At 43.0% G+C, this 18,091-nt stretch overlaps 1 protein-coding gene across 2 annotated transcripts in view; it reads left to right on the top strand.

Annotated features, from left to right (window-relative positions):
* SLC45A3 (solute carrier family 45 member 3) overlaps positions 1-18,091 on the top strand; it is an 83,471-nt gene that overhangs the window by 50,822 nt on the left and 14,558 nt on the right. Inside the window, exon 1 of one of the 2 annotated variants that reach the window (XM_069756232.1) lies at positions 5,288-5,345. The exons of the other annotated variant lie outside the window; for it this stretch is intronic. The gene's annotated coding sequence lies outside the window, so the exon portion shown is untranslated. Of the gene's footprint in view, positions 1-5,287; positions 5,346-18,091 lie in introns of those variants that run through there. 2 annotated transcript variants of the gene reach the window in all.

The raw sequence follows: 18,091 nt of genomic DNA, 5'->3' as shown, positions 1-18,091 counted from the left end.
GCGCGGCCCTGCACTTAGTAACCCGATGTTTACCCTGGTTACCCGGGGACTTCGGGATCGTTGGTCGCTGGAGAGCTGTCTGTGTGACAGCTCTCCAGCGACCAAACAGCGACGCTGCAGCGATCGACATCGTTGTCGGTATCGCTGCAGCGTCGCTTAATGTGAAGGGGCCTTTAGGGCCAGGAAAGGAGCCCCTGGTCCCATGTCACTCGACAGTTGTGTTGTTACGTTTGGATATCTGATTGACACATGCACTGGAGCACATTACCATTTGGTGACAGCATTCCTGATTACATCTTTAGCTGAGTATTAACTTCTAATATGTGCTCCTGATGAAGCTATTGTTGAGAAACGCGTCGAGTCTTAGCACGCTGATATGCCTTAAGATTCAGCATATTGTGACTTTAGTACACTATTTTGAAACAGAGCACATAGTCTTGTGTGTAGTATACTGTTGGTTTTTGCATACTATTTTGGAAAAGAGCATATTACCCTTACTGGAGAAAATATTTTCTTTCCCTAGATATGCTGCCTATGAAATATATTAACAAAATTGTGTGTGGATAATTATCCTAATATTACATTGGCTGGCTTGGATTTTAGCTGCACTATGGCTACTATGTGTGGGCTCAACCTAGAGATGACCATAAATGCTATGGTCAGTCAGATGCTCATTTGGTGGCTGTTAGCTCTTTCTCTTGACGTCTTTCCTAATGAGGAGTCTTACTAAGCTGCTGCCAGACATCTCTGACATCGGATTATTTCCCGACTGCCTGATCCTTCCTTTCCCTGACACCTCCCATCAGGGTAGAGTAGGGAGCCCCTATTGCATAATACTTCCTTAGTCAGTCCCACCGAAATTGGTGGGTTTGGCTGACATTGACGTGATGTGTACGGCTAGCTTTATTCACAGCATTTTATTTTCTCTTTTCACACGGCTTGTCATCTCTGAATTTTTTTGTATCCGGTAGTTGTGAACTTTGCTTCAGTAAACAAGTGGTGATAAGGCATAAGCAAAAAAAAAAAGCAATGAGTGGAGAAATCAGATTATTGTGAGGAGTGACTATTCATATAATTTGATGATTTGCCAAAATATAGTTGAATATCATGGATATAAATGTTGAGGTTAAATTACAGTAAAATATTACTTTTTTAATTTTGAAATTATTAAAAAGTCCAAACGTAAAAATGTAAACTGCTGTGATGTTGTGTACATGCCCCCTCACTCCTTCACTCTCAATACAGTGTGGTGCCCCCTTATGGCTGTGTTATGAGCTGTCATATCTTTAATACATAAAACTGTATACAGTTCTGACTACACTATATGGTATATATTTTATAGGACCACTGAGACCACATGGCAAGTGTGTTTTTTCTATCTATTGCTTGATGCTGGTGTTGTGTGGCAGCCATTGTTGTTGTGCCGCTGTGCCTATGGAGTGGTGTGACCTGGAGTTGTGGGAGCTTTGCCTTGCCACATGGGTCAGGTGTTGTAGAGCACTTGGGTCGTTCCTCCTGCTGGTGTGGTATCACTTCGATGGTTGTCCTTTAATATTCGGGACTCACCAGGAGGTTTGTCATGACGTGGCAGCGGGCTTCAAATATTTTGATCATAATGTGAACTTGGAACCTCATGTTCAGTTTTTACATTTTTGTCTAGAAGCAGTAGCTGAATGTGTAAGCTTTGGATGTGCGGTGCATGCTGGTTTGTCTACAATTATGATAGACTAGGGATTGACAAAAAGCATTTTTTTATGGTCACCTTGTGATGTTGTTAAACCACGCTACATTATTTAAGCTGGTGAACTGTCTCTGTCTGAATCTTTATTGTGGTTTCCCTGAAGATGAGATGCGTAGAGCCGCGAAATGCGTTGGGAATAAACTACACTCTATTTCTATTCATCTGAATCCTGCTAATTCTTCACCAGCAGCGCAGCCCACTCGCATTTCTCCTTTTTTAGTGTATTGTTGTCTACTGTAATTACATCTTATGAGCTGCACATCAATTGTGTAATTAAATCTTATGAGCTGCACATCAATTTATTCTGCGTAAAACACCCCAAAATTCTGGGTTTGTTTAGATTCACCATGCTGTTTGTGTGCAGCGATCGAACATTTAATCATTAGTGATATGTTCTCTTGCTCCAGTCATTGATAATGATGTCGGTGCAACTTGTTGAGAACCATTGTGTAAAACGCTAGATGAACGGGGTGCAGTTATTCTGGTATAAGGAGCAGTGGTGAAACTGCTGTCAGGGACCTAGGAATCGGAAAATTCCAAATGTCTGTCTCTGTAATGCAGATGCTGTTTTTCTGGCTATGACTTGGTTACACAGCTGACAAGTATACAAGGTAGAGGAATGTAGAAATACCTGCTGCTCACAGGATCAGATACTACTCCCTCCCACTATAGTGTCAGGTGCCTTGTCACTTACACACACTAACTGGCAGATGACATGCCCCGAGTCTGTTCCCCTGAAGTAAGTGTGCATTTGTTAAAATTAAGAAAATCTATTCATGTTGTGTACAGAAGCAAGTACTGGGTCATCCAGATAGATAAATCTGAGTACTCAAAGGTAGTCCAAGCAGAATTATGTTTAAGTCACAACCGAACATACAAAATGCCAACGTTTCGGCTCATAAGGCCTTTATCAGGGCAAATTATCTGTATGTAGGTGGGACGAAACAGGAGAGGAGGATCGCAGCGGAACGGGCACACCGCAATGGAGGAAGGCATTTTGTATGTTCAGTTGTGACTTAAATAAAACATAATTCTGCTTGGACTACCTTTGAGTACTCAGATTTATCTATCTGGATTTACTTACGTTATTTTTCTGAGAACTCCGTATTAATTCATAATAGATCCCCCTGATCTTTTCCAAGTACTGGGTCATAGGAGACATTTATTTTACTTGTGGTCCGATCACACGCTCGGCCCCAGTGTTCTGTAAAACAGTAGAGTGGCAGTCTCCTCTGATGGCGGCTTATCTCAGGGAGAACAAAAGGACTGGCAGGCCAAATTCAAACATGTTGGACACGTCTGTCCCATAAATCATCTGTCAAGTGTAGAGTCAGGATATTGGCGGTCCGATCACACGCTCTGCCCCAGTGTTCTCTACCACAGTAGAGCTGTCAATCTTCTCTGGTGGCGGCTTATCTTAGGGAGAACAAAAGGACTAGCAGGCCAAATTCAAACATGTTGGATACGTCTGTCCCATAAATTATCTGTCAGGTGTAGAGTCAGGATATCGGACAGTCCGATCACACGCTCGGCCCCAATGTTCTCTACTACAGTAGAGCTGCCAATCTTCTCTGGTAGCAGCTTATCTTAGGGAGAACAAAAGGACTGGCAAGCCAAATTCACACATGTTGGATACTTCTGTTCCATAAATTATCTGTCAGGTGTAGAGTCAGGATATCAGACAGTCCGATCACACGCTCGGCTCAGTGTTCTCTACTACAGAAGACCTGCCAGTCTCCTCTGGTGGCGGCTTATCTCAGGGAGAACAAAAGGATTGGAAATTCAAACATGTTGGATACGTCTGTTCCATAAATCATCTGTCAGGTGTAGAGTCAGGATATCGGATGGTCCGATCACATGCTCGGCCCCAATGTTCTCTACTACAGTAGAGCTGCCAGTCTCCTCTGGTGGTGGATTATCTCAGGGAGAACAAAAAGACTGGCAGGCCAAATTCAAACATGTCTGATATGTCTGTCCCCTTAACCATGGGTCAGATGTAGAGTCAGGTTATCTGACAGTCCGATCACACGCTCGGCCCCAGTGTTCTCTACTACAGTAGAGCTGCCAATCTTCTCTGGTGGCGGCTTATCTCAGGGAGAACAAAAGGATTGGCAGGCCAAATTCAAACACGTTGGATACGTCTGTTCCATAAATCATCTGTCAGGTGTAGAGTCAGGATATCGGACGGTCCGATCACATGCTCAGCCCCAGTGTTCTCTACTACAGTAGCGCTGCCAATCTTCTCTGGTGGCGGCTTATCTCAGGGAGAACAAAAGGATTGGCAGGCCAAATCAAACACGTTGGATACGTCTGTTCCATAAATCATCTGTCAGGTATAGAGTCAGGATATTGGACGGTCCGATCACATGCTCGGCCCCAGTGTTCTCTACTACAGTAGAGCTGCCAGTCTCCTCTGGTGGCTTATCTCAGGGAGAACAAAAAGACTGGCAGGCCAAATTCAAACATGTCTGATATGTCTGTCCCCTTAACCATGGGTCAGATGTAGAGTCAGGATATCGGACGGTCCGATCACATGCTCGGCCCCAGTGTTCTCTACTACAGTAGAGCTGCCAATCTTCTCTGGTGGTGGCTTATCTCAGGGAGAACAAAAGGATTGGCAGGCCAAATTCAAACACATTGGATACGTCTGTTCCATAAATCATCTGTCAGGTGTAGAGTCAGGATATCAGACGGTCTGATCACATGCTCGGCCCCAGTGTTCTCTACTAAAGTAGAGCTGCCAATCTTCTCTGGTGGCGGCTTATCTTAGGGAGAACAAAAGGACTGTCAGGGCAAATTCAAACATGTTGGATACGTCTGTCCCCTAAAACATTGGTCGGGTTGAGAGTCAGGAGGCCTCCATATACATTAGACTGTCGGCTGATCTCGTTGATATTGGTGGGCTCGCTTCACGTTAGTCTAACATGTATGTTCTTACAGGAAAAATCTTTAGTGGGCTTTCAACTACATTTCAACCCAAAAAATAAGTTAACATCATCTGTTTTCATTAACTTCACACTAATGATATGGTACCTAGCTTCATTTTTATCAAGTCACTTCCCTGTAGTTTTCCTTATAAATTAGCAACTGCAGAAAAAATGGAACAAAGCAGGTTTGCAAAGCGTGGAGTGATTCTGCACGGCCTCTGAACTACCGTACGCATGTTGTAATGTACACGGAAATGTCCTTTGTACCTCTGAGAATAGTGGATTATAGGTCTGTTTACAGAGAACAAGTGCACACATAGAGAACAGTAAGATTGCATGTAATAACCCCTTGATCAAGTACTCTACCCGAAAATTTCTAATAAAACTACAAAACGGGCAGACAATAGCATTTCACTTTAGGGTATCTAATCCGTCTCTAGTAATGGTATTCCAAACATGGTTGATTTTCTGCCAAATTACCAGTGTACTTAGTTATGTGCACTTTTTGTATTGACTAAATCCACCAATGAAAGCATAACCAAATATTTGCACTAGTTGTAATATATGAAAGATTCATATTGATGAAGATGTGAAATGTAACATTGTTCAAAGAAAGCACCCAAGCACCAACTGATTCTTTTTAAGCGACGGTGACCACTGAAAGCAATCTTCTTATGGTATTTTTGTCTCTTTTCTATTCCTTTGCTGCATTTAATTTTTTTATATGAAGTTTATTTGTACCTGTTATTGTCTTCTGCCCATTGTCTCCTGTCTATCACATCCATTCTCCTTCTTAGTATATATTCACATTAGACATTTTCTAGTTTATTGTGTTTCCATGTCTCAACTGTTTACTACCTCCCCTATCTCTGCTCTTTCATGTCCTCATATTTTCTGCAATATTTGTTTCTTTGGTTTCCTCAGACGTTCAAACCTGGTGCCCCCATCTCATCTTTTAAATCCCTTTTAAAGATTCAGCCTTTTTTGTGTCTTCCCTACCTTAGAAAATAAATCTGTCAGCAGGTTTTTGCTACCTTATCTGAGAAAGTGTGCCAGGAACAAGTACAATCATGTCTTAATAAAACTAATTTTATTCAATAAATTTGAAAATGATAAAAATGATTAAGCAAAAATCCAAATAGCAGGCACAAACAACAAAGAAAATTGGTGGGTGAGCTAATCAAAAACCCCTGACAAAGCTGTGGTGAAACACGTGTTGGGTCTCTTGATGGGTAAGCTAATCGAAAAACCCTGATGAAGCTGTGGTGAAACGTGTGGTGGGTGAGCTGATCCTACCTATGTATCACTGATTTTGCTGTCTGTACACTGGATGTAATGCCCTATTGTACTTCTCATTTATCATTATTACCCTACTGTTACTGATATCGTTTTTTTGAAGGAGATTCACTTGACAACTCTGCTATACCGAAATAATCTGCTATACTCCAAGCTATCTGTGCATGCTTAAAGGCAACATTGGATTAGCCAGTCGATATGTGATGTTACCCAATGCTGATTTGTATCTGGTACACCCATATTTACATAGATTCATGAATTATGTCAATTCACCTTTTCTATTAGCTCCCCCAGCTTTTTCTTTTTGGTTGTAAACTTACTCCTGTGCCATATGGGGGACTTCACTAAAAAACTGGAATGAACCGGTAGGTGAAAAAACTGGAGGCTGACAGGATCGGCGTGGATTATCAGTGAAGACGATAACAGGTAAGTATAAGACTGAATACAGGGACCTTAGTTTAGAAGCACCATTCCAGTAATGCAATAAAAATGCTGGAGTGGTGCTTTCATTTAAAATAAACCTGTCAGAAACTCCTACCACCACCCAAACTATTTACAGTATATGATAGTGTGGTCATTGAAAAGTGATCCAGTCACTCCCTCCATGACCCTAAAGTGCTTCTGGGGCAACATGAACTCACAATATAAAGTTTAGTAAACATCAGTCTGTAAGTGCTTTAGGCCATGACAGTGCTCTTCCAGCTACTTAATGTCATTGTCAGGATTCCTGTTGCCCTTCTACAGTTTGACCACTAATGGCTGCTATTGTTCACCTTGATAATTATGCTGCAATTCCACTCCTTACCACAGGAGGCTGTTGTTGTTTTCTGTAATTGCTCTTTACTAAGATGGCAGATTGTGATTCTGAGGAATCTATCTTGTTTCCTGTTTGGGCCTACTTAAAGCCCCATGTATCCCTCACTCGTTGCTTGAATATTGTGTCTAGCTGTTAGCCTACTTCAAGCCTCCAGCTTCTGAACTGTCTTACTCAGACTTTCTCGTTCATCTCTGGATTGTTTCTTTAAACCCTTTGCAATCTCTGAGAACATCTATTACCACTTGATGTTCCTGCTCGTGCTCCTTCGGCAGCGTCGGACTCGAGCACCTTGGGCCCACCAGAGAAAATCATTCTTGGAGCCTACTGTGTAGCTACATAGAAATAAATACAAGACCACCAATTGTGTGGTAAAAACCCTAATATCATGGTATAATATAAAGTAGTACATGTCTTAATTATGTAGCAGGGGTTGGGGTAGCCCCCCTCATAGAATATAAAGTAGCCCCCTCATAGGGTACAATGTATCCCCCTCATAGTATGTAAAGTAGCCCCCTCATATAGTATAATGTAGCCCCTCATAACAAATAATGCAGTCCCACATAGAATATAATGTAGCCCCCATAGAATATAATGCAACCAGCCTCAGAGTATAATGTAGCCCCCATAGGGTATAATGAAGCCCCCTTAGAGTATAGTGCAACCCCCTCATAAGGTATAATACAGCCCCCCATAGAAATATAATGTAGTCCCCTCATAGGGTATAATGCAGCCCCCTTCAAATAGTATAATACAGCCCCCCACAGAATATAATGTATAATGCAGCCCCCTCATAAGGTATAATGCAGCCCATTCATGGAATATAATGCAGCCCCCCACACAATATAATGTAGCCACCTAATAGGGTATTATGCTGCCTCCCCTCATAGGGTATTGTGCTGCCCCCTCATAAGGTATCATGCTCACCCTCATAGGATATCATGCTTCCCCCCCTCATAGGGTATTATGCTGCCCCCCTCGTAGGGTATCACGCTGCCCCCCCCATAGGGTATCACACTGCTCACCCCATAGGATATCATGCAGCTCCCCCCTATAAGGTATCATGCAGCTCCCCCCCCCATAGGGTATCATTTAGCTCCCCCCATAGAGTATCATGCAGCTCCCCCATAGGGTATCATGCAGCTCACCCCTCATAGGGTATCATGCAGTTCACTCCCCTCATAGGGTATCATGCAGCTCACCCCCTCCATGGGGTATCATTTAGCTCACCCCCCATAGGGTATCATGCAGCTCACCCCCCATAGGGTATCATGCAGCTCACCCCCATAGAACATCATGCAGCTCACCCCCCATAGGGTATCATGCAGCTCACCCCCCATAGGGTATCATGCAGCTCACCCCCCATTAGGGTATCATGCAGCTCACCCTCCCCATAGGGTATCATGCAGCTCACCCCCATAGGGCATCATGCAGCTCACCCTCCCCATAGGGTATCATGCAGCTCACCCCCCCTTAGGGCATCATGCAGTTCACCCTCCCCATAGCGTATTATGCAGCTCCCCCCCATACAACGAGGACTCACTGATATTAAAAAATATTAAAACACAATACTCACCTCTCCTCCTCACTCCCACCCTGATTCCGGCAGCGGCTCTGCTTCGATGTCAGGAGTGATGTAATCGTGCACCCGCTGTGTGCCAGAGGCGAGGGGAATTAACGCGCACTGGGGGCGGTGCTGGTTCCGGGACCCCTGGCTTACGGTCCCATAGCGGACGCTGGGGCCCTGGTCTGCAGGCCTTGATAGCGGGCAGTGTTTAGCTGCAGCTTGCGTCAAACACTGCCCGCTATTAACCCCTTAGTGACCGAGCCAAATTTTTGAAATCTGACCAGTGTCACTTTATGTGGTAATAACTCTGCAATGCTTCAACAAATCCCAGTGATTTTGAGATTGTTTTTTCGTGACACATTATACTTTATGATAATGGTAAATTTAGGTCAATATGTTTTGTGTTTATTTATAAAAAAATATCAAAAATTTGAGAAAAATTTTAAAAAAATTAGCAATTTTTAAAGTTTGAATGATTATCCCTTTAATCCAGATGGTTATACCACAGCAAACCATTAACAAATAACATTTCCCACATGTCTGCTTTACATCAGCACCATTTGTAAAATGTTATTTTATTTTGTTAGCATTTTAGGAGGTTTAAAAATGTAGCAGCAATTTTTCATTTTTTCAAGGAAATTTACAACATTTATTTTTTTAGGGACCTATCCATGTTTGAATTGACTTTAGGGGTCTCATATATTGGGAAACCCCCAAACGTGATACCATTTTAAAAACAGCACCCCCTGATGTATTGAAAACTGCTGTCAGGTAGTTTATTAACTCTTCAGATGCTTTACAGGAATTAATGCAGAGTGGTATGAGAGAAATGAAAATGTGTATTTTTACCACCTAAATGTCGGTAACTTCTGAACAGGTTACAACAGCAGTCAGACTCTAAGGCCGATATTTGGTCATGAATTGCCATTGCAAAAATCAGGACCACACAATCATGATCAGAGGGCACCATTTGGGATAAAGAGGAAGCCCCCACACTCTGTTAACCATTTATAATGATGTAGTCACTATTGACAGCAGCATCTAAGGGGTTAAACAGATATGTTCGGTGCCAACACTGATCGTCCCTGATACAGCAAGTTATCAGCTATAGTGTACAGCTGACAGCTGCTGGATTGTCACCTGTATGGGGATACTATTCTCTTATATCTCAGGTCAGTTAAAAGACGTATTGGCTGTCATTAAGGGGTTAAAGTGAAGTAAAGTCACTCCTCTCCACGCCCATGGGGGCATTAGGAAGCGTGAATATTCATTTCACTTTAGCAGCGGGAACAGGCTTAGATTTCCTGTCACCCACTGCTGCTCCGCTGGCATCAGGGGCCCCATAGAAGCTGCGTGGTGTGCTGCTATTAGCGACACGCCACTGGTTGGGGGCCCTTGGAGAAGCGGGGGCCCTAGGCAGCTGCTGGCACTATATGCCAGCAGGTGTCAGGGCCTGGGCCCACCGGAGAATCCTCCGGTTCTCCGGTGGTGCAGTTTGTCCCTGTCCTTCGGCCACTGATTTCCAGCAGTGCTACACCAGTACTGTAACATTTATGCTGTATTACCTGCTTTGCACCACCTTTCTCTGATTGCCACGTCTTTGGCCGTGTTCCAGATCAAACAACCCGTAAATTAACCAAAGGCAGGGAATTCAGGATGGCAGGATGACCATGAACTGCTGGAAGTCACAGCCCAAAACACTCAATAATATTTGCATAGTGAACATCAAAATGCAATTTGTCCCTGCTGGAGGAGCATCGTTTTGGGGTCATATGGGGATCAACTGGCTTATCTGTTATAGGCTATCTGTCAGTAGGATCAACCCTCCTAAGTCGTCTATATGGGCCCCATATGCCCTTGTTCAATATTCCTGTATTCTGTGGTTTCATGGTCTCACTTATATCATATCTAATTTAGAGGGTTTTTTGTTTTTATTGTTTTTATTGAGAGTTTTTGCGCTTTTAATATTAATAAAAGTAATTTTTTAAGGGGTCTAACTTCTCTATGGTTCCAATGATATTGAGTCCCTGCATCTTATCAAATATTTGTGTTTTTTTTCTTAATCTGAATATCTCTAGAGTTGTTTCTTAAGAACAATCTACCCTACATTACAAACTTCCATTGCTCACGCAGGAGTTTCTGGTCCATCCGGTTTATCTAGATTTTACTTCTTTGGCAACGCTGCTCCCAATCTCATATAATAGAAAGTAGATGCGCCTTTTTGATGTAGGATTGTTTCATTGCTACATTAGGGTACGTTCACATTTGCGGTTTGCGCCGCAGCGTCGCCGCCGCAACAAAACGCATGCGTCGTGCGGCCCTATCTTTAACATTGGCGCCGCATGGGGCCGCATGTGCATGCGTTGTGTTGCGTTTTACGCCGCATGCGGCGTTAGGGCGCACCTGTCTGGGCGCGGCAAACGCAACATGTTGGATTTTTTGTGCGGCGCCGACCTTTTAAAAAACGCATGCGTCGTGCGGCCCTATCTTTAACATTGGCGCCGCATGGGGCCGCATGTGCATGCGTTTTGCTGCGTTTTTGTTTGCGTTGTGCGTTGCGGCGACGACGCTGCGGCGCACAACGCAAATGTGAACTTAGACTTAGTCATCTTCTTTGGCAAATGAAGCAGAAGCCTCACTGATCATATACGGTCACTGATTTGCTATTTAACCAATTCTTTTATGTTTTCTGATAATTAAAAAACAAAAACTGAAGGATTATCTTCCATAAGGTATGTGCACAACTGTTTTGTTATGTAAAAAAGACTTTTCCAGCATTGTGTCTGAGTTCTTGCTTGAAATAGTTTTCTTCGTTATTGAGTAAAAAAAAATCCAAACAATTCCAGTAAAAACAAGCCTTAAAAATGCTGGAAAAATGCTCATGAAAACCACCGTCAACAAAAATGTTAATGCAGCGCTCAGGAAATGACCAAAAACCACTAAAAAAGTGGGGGAAAAACCCCGCCGGCTTTCCCCAAAGTGTTTTCCTTGTGATAAAGGTGACGGGTTCACCCGCCTGGAAAAGATGTTTTGTGGTCATACACCTGTTGAGGCTTTCTTGCCTTGGTGTAGATGTTGAAGCCATCCAATAAGCTTTTGTGACACGTTTTAGCAGCTTATAATATAGATTTTTTTTTCAATTCGCAGTCAGCTCTGTATGAGATTTATTAGGCTAATTACTCCAGTTTTTAGATAGAAAAAAAAATCATAAATTCAAAATGTCAAAATGTGTTACTTTTTTAGATTCTAACCCACTGTCTTCACTTTACTAAAAAAAAAAAGAGCAGGTCTTAGTGTTAGGGTCCACAGGTTTAGGGAGAACCTGTCATAAGATCAAAAGTGGCCAGTTTTTAGTCTTTTTTTATTTTTGCAGCTCCCATGGTATCCTGTTTTTTCTTCTTCTTTTTTTTATAGAGATATAGGCCTTTTTATTCTGTGTCCAGTTTTGGGCACCACATTTTAAAAAAGACATCAACAAACTGGAGCAAGTTCAGAGAAGAGCGACCAGAATGGTGACCGGTTTGCAAACCATGTCCTATGAGGAACGTTTACAGGGTTTGGGAATGTTTAGCTTCCAAAAAAGAAGGCTAAGAGGAGAATTAATAGCTGTCTACAAATATCTCAAGGGCTGTCACAGTGTAGAAGGATCATCTTTATTCTCATTTGTACAAGGAAAGACTAGAAGCGATGGGATGAAACTGAATGGGAGGAGACATAGATTAGATATCAGAAAAACCTTTTTGACAGTGAGGGTGATCAATGAGTGGAACAGGCTGCCACAAGATGTGGTGAGTTCTCCTTCAATGGAAATCTTCAAACAGAGGCTGGACAGACATCTGTCTGGGATGATTTAGTGAATCCTGCTTTCAGCAGGGGGTTGGACCAGATGACCCAGGAGGTCCCTTCTAACTCTACCATTCTATGATTCTATTCAGCGCTAATTTTTAAGGTCTTTACCAAGGAAAGACACACTCCTAAATAATCCGGGAGCCAAAACTCTTTAGTAAAGTCCATAACAATTGGCACTAAACAAAAAAGCTGATATTCCCGGAAATATATGTCAGACTAAAAGAAATAAACAAAAAGCAGAATACTCAGGGGAGCAGAAGAAGTAAAATTCAGACCTACTGTCTCTCTTATACCCCATTAAACAATGTAGATTTTAAGGCCATAATGGAACATATCCAGTAAGTAACAAAAAATGCCTTAAACATTCTCCATCTCTCATTATTCTGGCATTTGGCAAATATTAATAATTATGGTAATCCTACTTGACCTAAAAGGTTTATTCTGATTTCATGTCAGAATATGCATGCATATGTGTCTTTTTATATAGTGTATGGAAATTTCTGGTTTCAACTGTATCTAAGCCCTTTTCATATCTTAAGTACCTTGGAATTAATGGTGCTTTAAAAATAAATAATAAAATAAGAGGAAAATCTAGCACCTTTTAACCTGGTGACAGGTTGTCTTTAAAGGGAATTTGTCAGGAAGGTTTTTGCTATGTCATCTGAAGATAGCAGGAGGTAGAGGTTAAAACACTGAATTCAATGATGTATCAGGTGTCAATCTTTGGGCTGTTGCTTACTTAGACTGAAGGTTTAATCACCTGGTGATTATTATTACTGTGCCTAATTGGCATGTGCTTCCAAGTCAAATAAGTTACACAATAAGTAACGTGAATATGGATAAATAATAAGACCCAAGTTTGATATTTTATGTAGACGATCTTATCTTCAGTTAAAGGGGTTGTCCACGAGTATGACAACTCCTTCTTGAACTAAATGTTTAGCCCCAATAAAATAAAAAAAACTATATTCATCTCATGTGCCAATGCCTTTCCAGCAGTGTCAGCACTCTTGGTGCCAGGGCTCTTGCGCGGTGCTGTGACACGTGGTTGTCGGCTCTCAATCAGCACGGTCATCACTGTCTCCGCCTTTGTATGGATTGAACACGAAGATGCAGCTGATCCCTACCCTAGTATTGGACAACCCCTTTAAGACCATACACTCTTATTTCTTGAAAGAAACACTCACACAGCTTCACAATATAGTAGCAAATGTACACAGCTTCAGGATCCTGCTGTAAGAACAAGAAAGTTTTAACCAAAGCAAAGATGTATTGAGAGCTTTTTTTAATGAACTTGAAAAATCTCAAGTAGTATACTGATGACGTACTTTTATGCTGAAAACATAGGAAGTGTAAATCTAAAACACCGTTCCGCAAACTTTGAAACAATCGTGGCTTTAATTCTTTGATAATATTTTTCTCCAAGGCTATTTGTCAAATAATGCATTGTATGCCATTTATGCTAAGAGGTTTACTTTGCGCAGTGTGAGAGTGGGAGTAATTACTATCTGAAATTGATGGACGCATTGCCATTTTGTTGCAATATGTTGTGAGATAGCGCTCCCTGAGTGCGTTCGGGGACACTCGCTTGGCAACGGGATTAAAGCACTCAGGCACGGTTTCTGACAAAAACAGTCTATTCCAGTTTATTTAGACTCTTAAACAGTTCATTATATACATCAATGGAACACATTAACCACCAACAGTCTCTGCCCACAACCCCATTTATCTGGAGTTACCTTACAGGAGCTCTTGCTCCTCACACTGACTCCTGTTAGTCGTGGTTCCCAGGGTACCTGCCGAACTGGGATCACTGTCCTTGTGACCAGAGCACTTCAGATAGTCCAGACCCGCAGACGGAACTGTAGCTTCCCCAACACAGTAGCCATCACAGGCTCTGCAGATATGGCCTCTCCATGCGCTATTCAGGAAGTCCAGTTCCAGGCACTTCCAACACACAGGCCCTCAGTCCATGGCCTCACCATGTGCTTCCAGGAATCCGTCCACTCAAGGACATTCCAACACAGACCATCCAGGACTTCACACTCTGACCATTCAGGTCCATACACTCTCAACATGTGTCCCAAACTCTGGTCACATTATGTACCTGTAACCACCCTCATAGGTAGAAAGTGTGTGTGGTTAGCCAGTCCTACCCAGCTCTCCGACTAACCCTGCAAGCCTCCCTTTTAACTATACAAATACTTGTGGGACTACAGGTCACAGAACAATAATACTACAGGCTTACAGCGCAGACTCCCTCTGCAACACATTTTATGTGATATACCAAAACAAAGTAGCATTATTTGTGCAGTGTAAAGGAAATTATACATGGTTTTCTAAATATATATATATATATATATACTGTATATACACACTGTTCAAAAAAATAAAGGGAGCAGTTAAACAGAATATAACTACAAGTAAATAAAACTTCTGTGAAATCAAACTGTCCGCTTAGGAAGCAACTCTGTTTGACAATCAATTTCACATACTGTTGTGCAAATGGAATAGACAACAGATGGAAATTATTGGCAATTATGAAGACACACTCAATAAAGGAGTCGTTCTGCAGGTGGGGACCACAGATCACATCTCAGTACCAATGCTTTCTGGCTGATGTTTTGGTCACTTTTGAATCTTGATTGTGTTTTCACATTCGTGTTAGCATGAAACAGACTCTACAACCCACACAAGTGGCTCAGGTAGTGCAGCTCATCCAGGATGGCACATCAATGCGAGCTGTGGCAAGAAGGTTTGCTATGTCTGTCAGCATAGTGTCCAGAGGATGGAGGTGCTACCGGGAGACAGGCCAGTACACCACGAGATGTGGAGGGGGCCGTAGGAGGGCAACAACCCATTAGCAGGACCGCTACCTCAGGCTTTGTGCAAGGAGGAACAGGAGAGGAGCAGCACTGCCAGAGCCCTGCAAAATGACCTCCAGCAGGCCACAAATGTGCATGTGTCTGCACAAACGGTTAGAAACCGACTCCATAAGGATGGTATGAGTTCCCGACGTCCACAGATGGGGGTTGTGCTTACAGCCCAACACCATGCAGGATGCTTGGCATTTGCCACAGAACTCCAGGATTTTCAAATTCGCCACTGGCGCCCTGTGCTCTTCACAGATGAAAGCAGGTTCACATTGAGCACATGTGACAGAGTCTGGAGACGCCGTGGAGAGCGATCTACTGCCTGCAATATCCTTCAGCATGACCGGTTTGGCAGTGGGTCAGTAATGGTGTGGGGTGGCATTTTTTTGGAGGGCCGCACAGCTACCTCTATGTGCTCGCCACAGGTAGCCTGAGGGTATGTGCACACGTCAGTATTTCTTTCAGAAATTTTCCTGACAAAAACCGGACATTTCTGCCAGAAATCCGCATGCGTTTTTTTCGCGTTTGACGCGTTTTTTGTGTGTTTTTTTCCAAATGCATAGAATTGCGGGAAAAACGCAGAAAATCCGCAAAAATAATGAACATGCTCATTTTTTTTACCACGATGCGTTTTTTTCAGCGAAAAAAACGCATCCATGTGCACAAAAAAACGCGAAAAAACACAAAAAAACCTGAACGTGTGCACATAGCCTGACTGTCATTAGGTACCGAGATGAGATCCTCAGACCCCTTGTGAGACCATATGCTGGTTCGGTTGGCCCTGGGTTCCTCCTAACGCAAGCCAATGCCAGACCTCATGTGGCTGGAGTGTGTCAGCAGTTCCTGCAAGATGAAGGCATTGAAGCTATGGAATGGCCCGCCCGTTCCCCAGACCTGAATCCGATTGAACACATCTGGGACATCATGTCGCACCATCCACCAATGTCACGTTGCACTACAGACTGTCCAGGAGTTGACGGATGCTTTAGTCCAGGTCTGGGAGGAGATCCCTCAGGCGGCCATCTGCCGCCTCATCAGGAGCATGCCCTGGCATTGTGAGGAGGTCATACAGGCACATGGAGGCCACACACACTACTGAGCATCATTTACTTGTCTTGAGGTATTTCCACTGAAGTTGGACCAGCCTGTAATTTGATTTTCCACTTTGATTTTCAGTATCATTCCAAATCCAGACCTCCATGGTATATTAATTTTGATTTACATTGATCACTTTTATGTTTTACTGTTCTCAACACATTCCACTATGTAATGAATAAAGATTTGCAACTGAAATATTTCACTCAGTGATATCTAGGATGTGGTATTTTAGTGTTCCCTTTATCCCTTTATTTTTTTGAGCAGCGTATATATATATATATATATATATATATATATATATATGTGTATATATATATAATGTGGAAATGGTGACATATATTCATCTCCCTGTAGTCTGATATCCTCAAATAAAATCCTGACCAATTGCCTCCAGAAGTCACATAATTAGTAAATTGCATTCACTATTTAGTGAAGGCCTGGGAGGTTTGTTTGAGAGCATTAGGAATAAAAAAGCGTCATGAAAACCATGGAACACACCAGACAGGTCAGGGATAGCGTTGTGAAGAAAATCAGGGTTAGGTTATTAAAAAAAAAAAAAAAAAAATAGCCCAAGCTCTGAACATCTCACAAAGCACTGTTCAATCCATCATCCAAAAATGGAAGGAGTGTGACACAACTGCAAACCTACCAAGACACGAACATCCATCTAAACTGACATCTCAAGCATGAGAGCACTAAAGGTACCTTCGCACATAACGATATCGTTAACGATATCGTTGCTTTTTGTGACGTAGCAACGATATCGTTAAGGAAATCGTTATGTGTGACAGCGACCAACGATCAGGCCCCTGCTGGGAGATCGTTTGTCGCTGAACAAAGTCCAGAACTTTATTTCGTCGCTGGATCTCCCGTGGACATCGCTGGATCGGCGTGTGTGACACCGATCCAGCGATGTCTTCACTGGTAACCAGGGTAAACATCGGGTTACTAAGCGCAGGGCCGCACTTAGTAACCCGATGTTTACCCTGGTTACCAGCGTAAAAGTAAAAAAAAACAAACACTACATACTTACCTACCGCTGTCTGTCCCCGGCGCTGTGCTCTGCACTCCTCCTGCACTGGCTGTGAGCGTCGGTCAGCCGGAAAGCACAGAGGTGACGTCACCGCTCTGCTTTCCGGCCGCTGTGCTCACAGCCAGTGCAGGAGGAGTGCAGAGAAGCAGAGCGCCGGGGACAGACAGCGGTAGGTAAGTATGTAGTGTTTGGTTTTTTTTTTACTTTTACGCTGGTAACCAGGGTAAACATCGGGTTACTAAGCGCGGCCCTGCGCTTAGTAACCCGATGTTTACCCTGGTTACCGGCATCGTTGGTCGCTGGAGAGCTGTCTGTGTGACAGCTCTCCAGCGACCAAACAGCGACGCTGCAGCGATCCGGATCGTTGTCGGTATCGCTGCAGCGTTGCTTAATGTGAAGGGGCCTTAATTAGAGAAGCAGCCAAGAAGCCCATAGTTAGTCACTCTGGTGGAGCTGCAGAGATCCACAGCTCAGGTGGGAGAATCTGTCCACAGCATATTAGTTGTATGCTCCACAAATCTGGCCTTTATTGAAGAGTCGCAAGAAGAAAGTCTTTTTTTAACTCAAGCAATACAACGTCTCTTTTGCTGTTTGCAAAAAGCTATGTATGGGACAAAGCTAACACGTGGAAGAAGGTGATCTGATCAGATGAGATCAAAGTACAAATTCTGGGCTAAATGCAAAATGCTATGTGTAGCGGAAATCGAACACTATACATCACCCTGAAAGCACCATCCTCACCTTCAAACATGGTGGTCGCAGCAACATGCTGTGGGGATGCTTTTCTTCTGCAGACACAGGGAAGCTAGTCAGAGTTGATGGGAAGAAGAATGGATCTAAGTGTAGGGCAATCCAGGAGGAAAACTTGTTAGGCTGCATGTCTACGATGATGA

Source organism: Ranitomeya imitator, chromosome 3 (assembly GCF_032444005.1).
Source record: "Ranitomeya imitator isolate aRanImi1 chromosome 3, aRanImi1.pri, whole genome shotgun sequence".
In the NCBI taxonomy this organism is placed as follows: domain Eukaryota; kingdom Metazoa; phylum Chordata; class Amphibia; order Anura; family Dendrobatidae; genus Ranitomeya; species Ranitomeya imitator.
The sequence above is the reverse complement of the archived record's forward strand: the minus strand, read 5'-3'. Positions and strand labels throughout refer to the sequence as shown.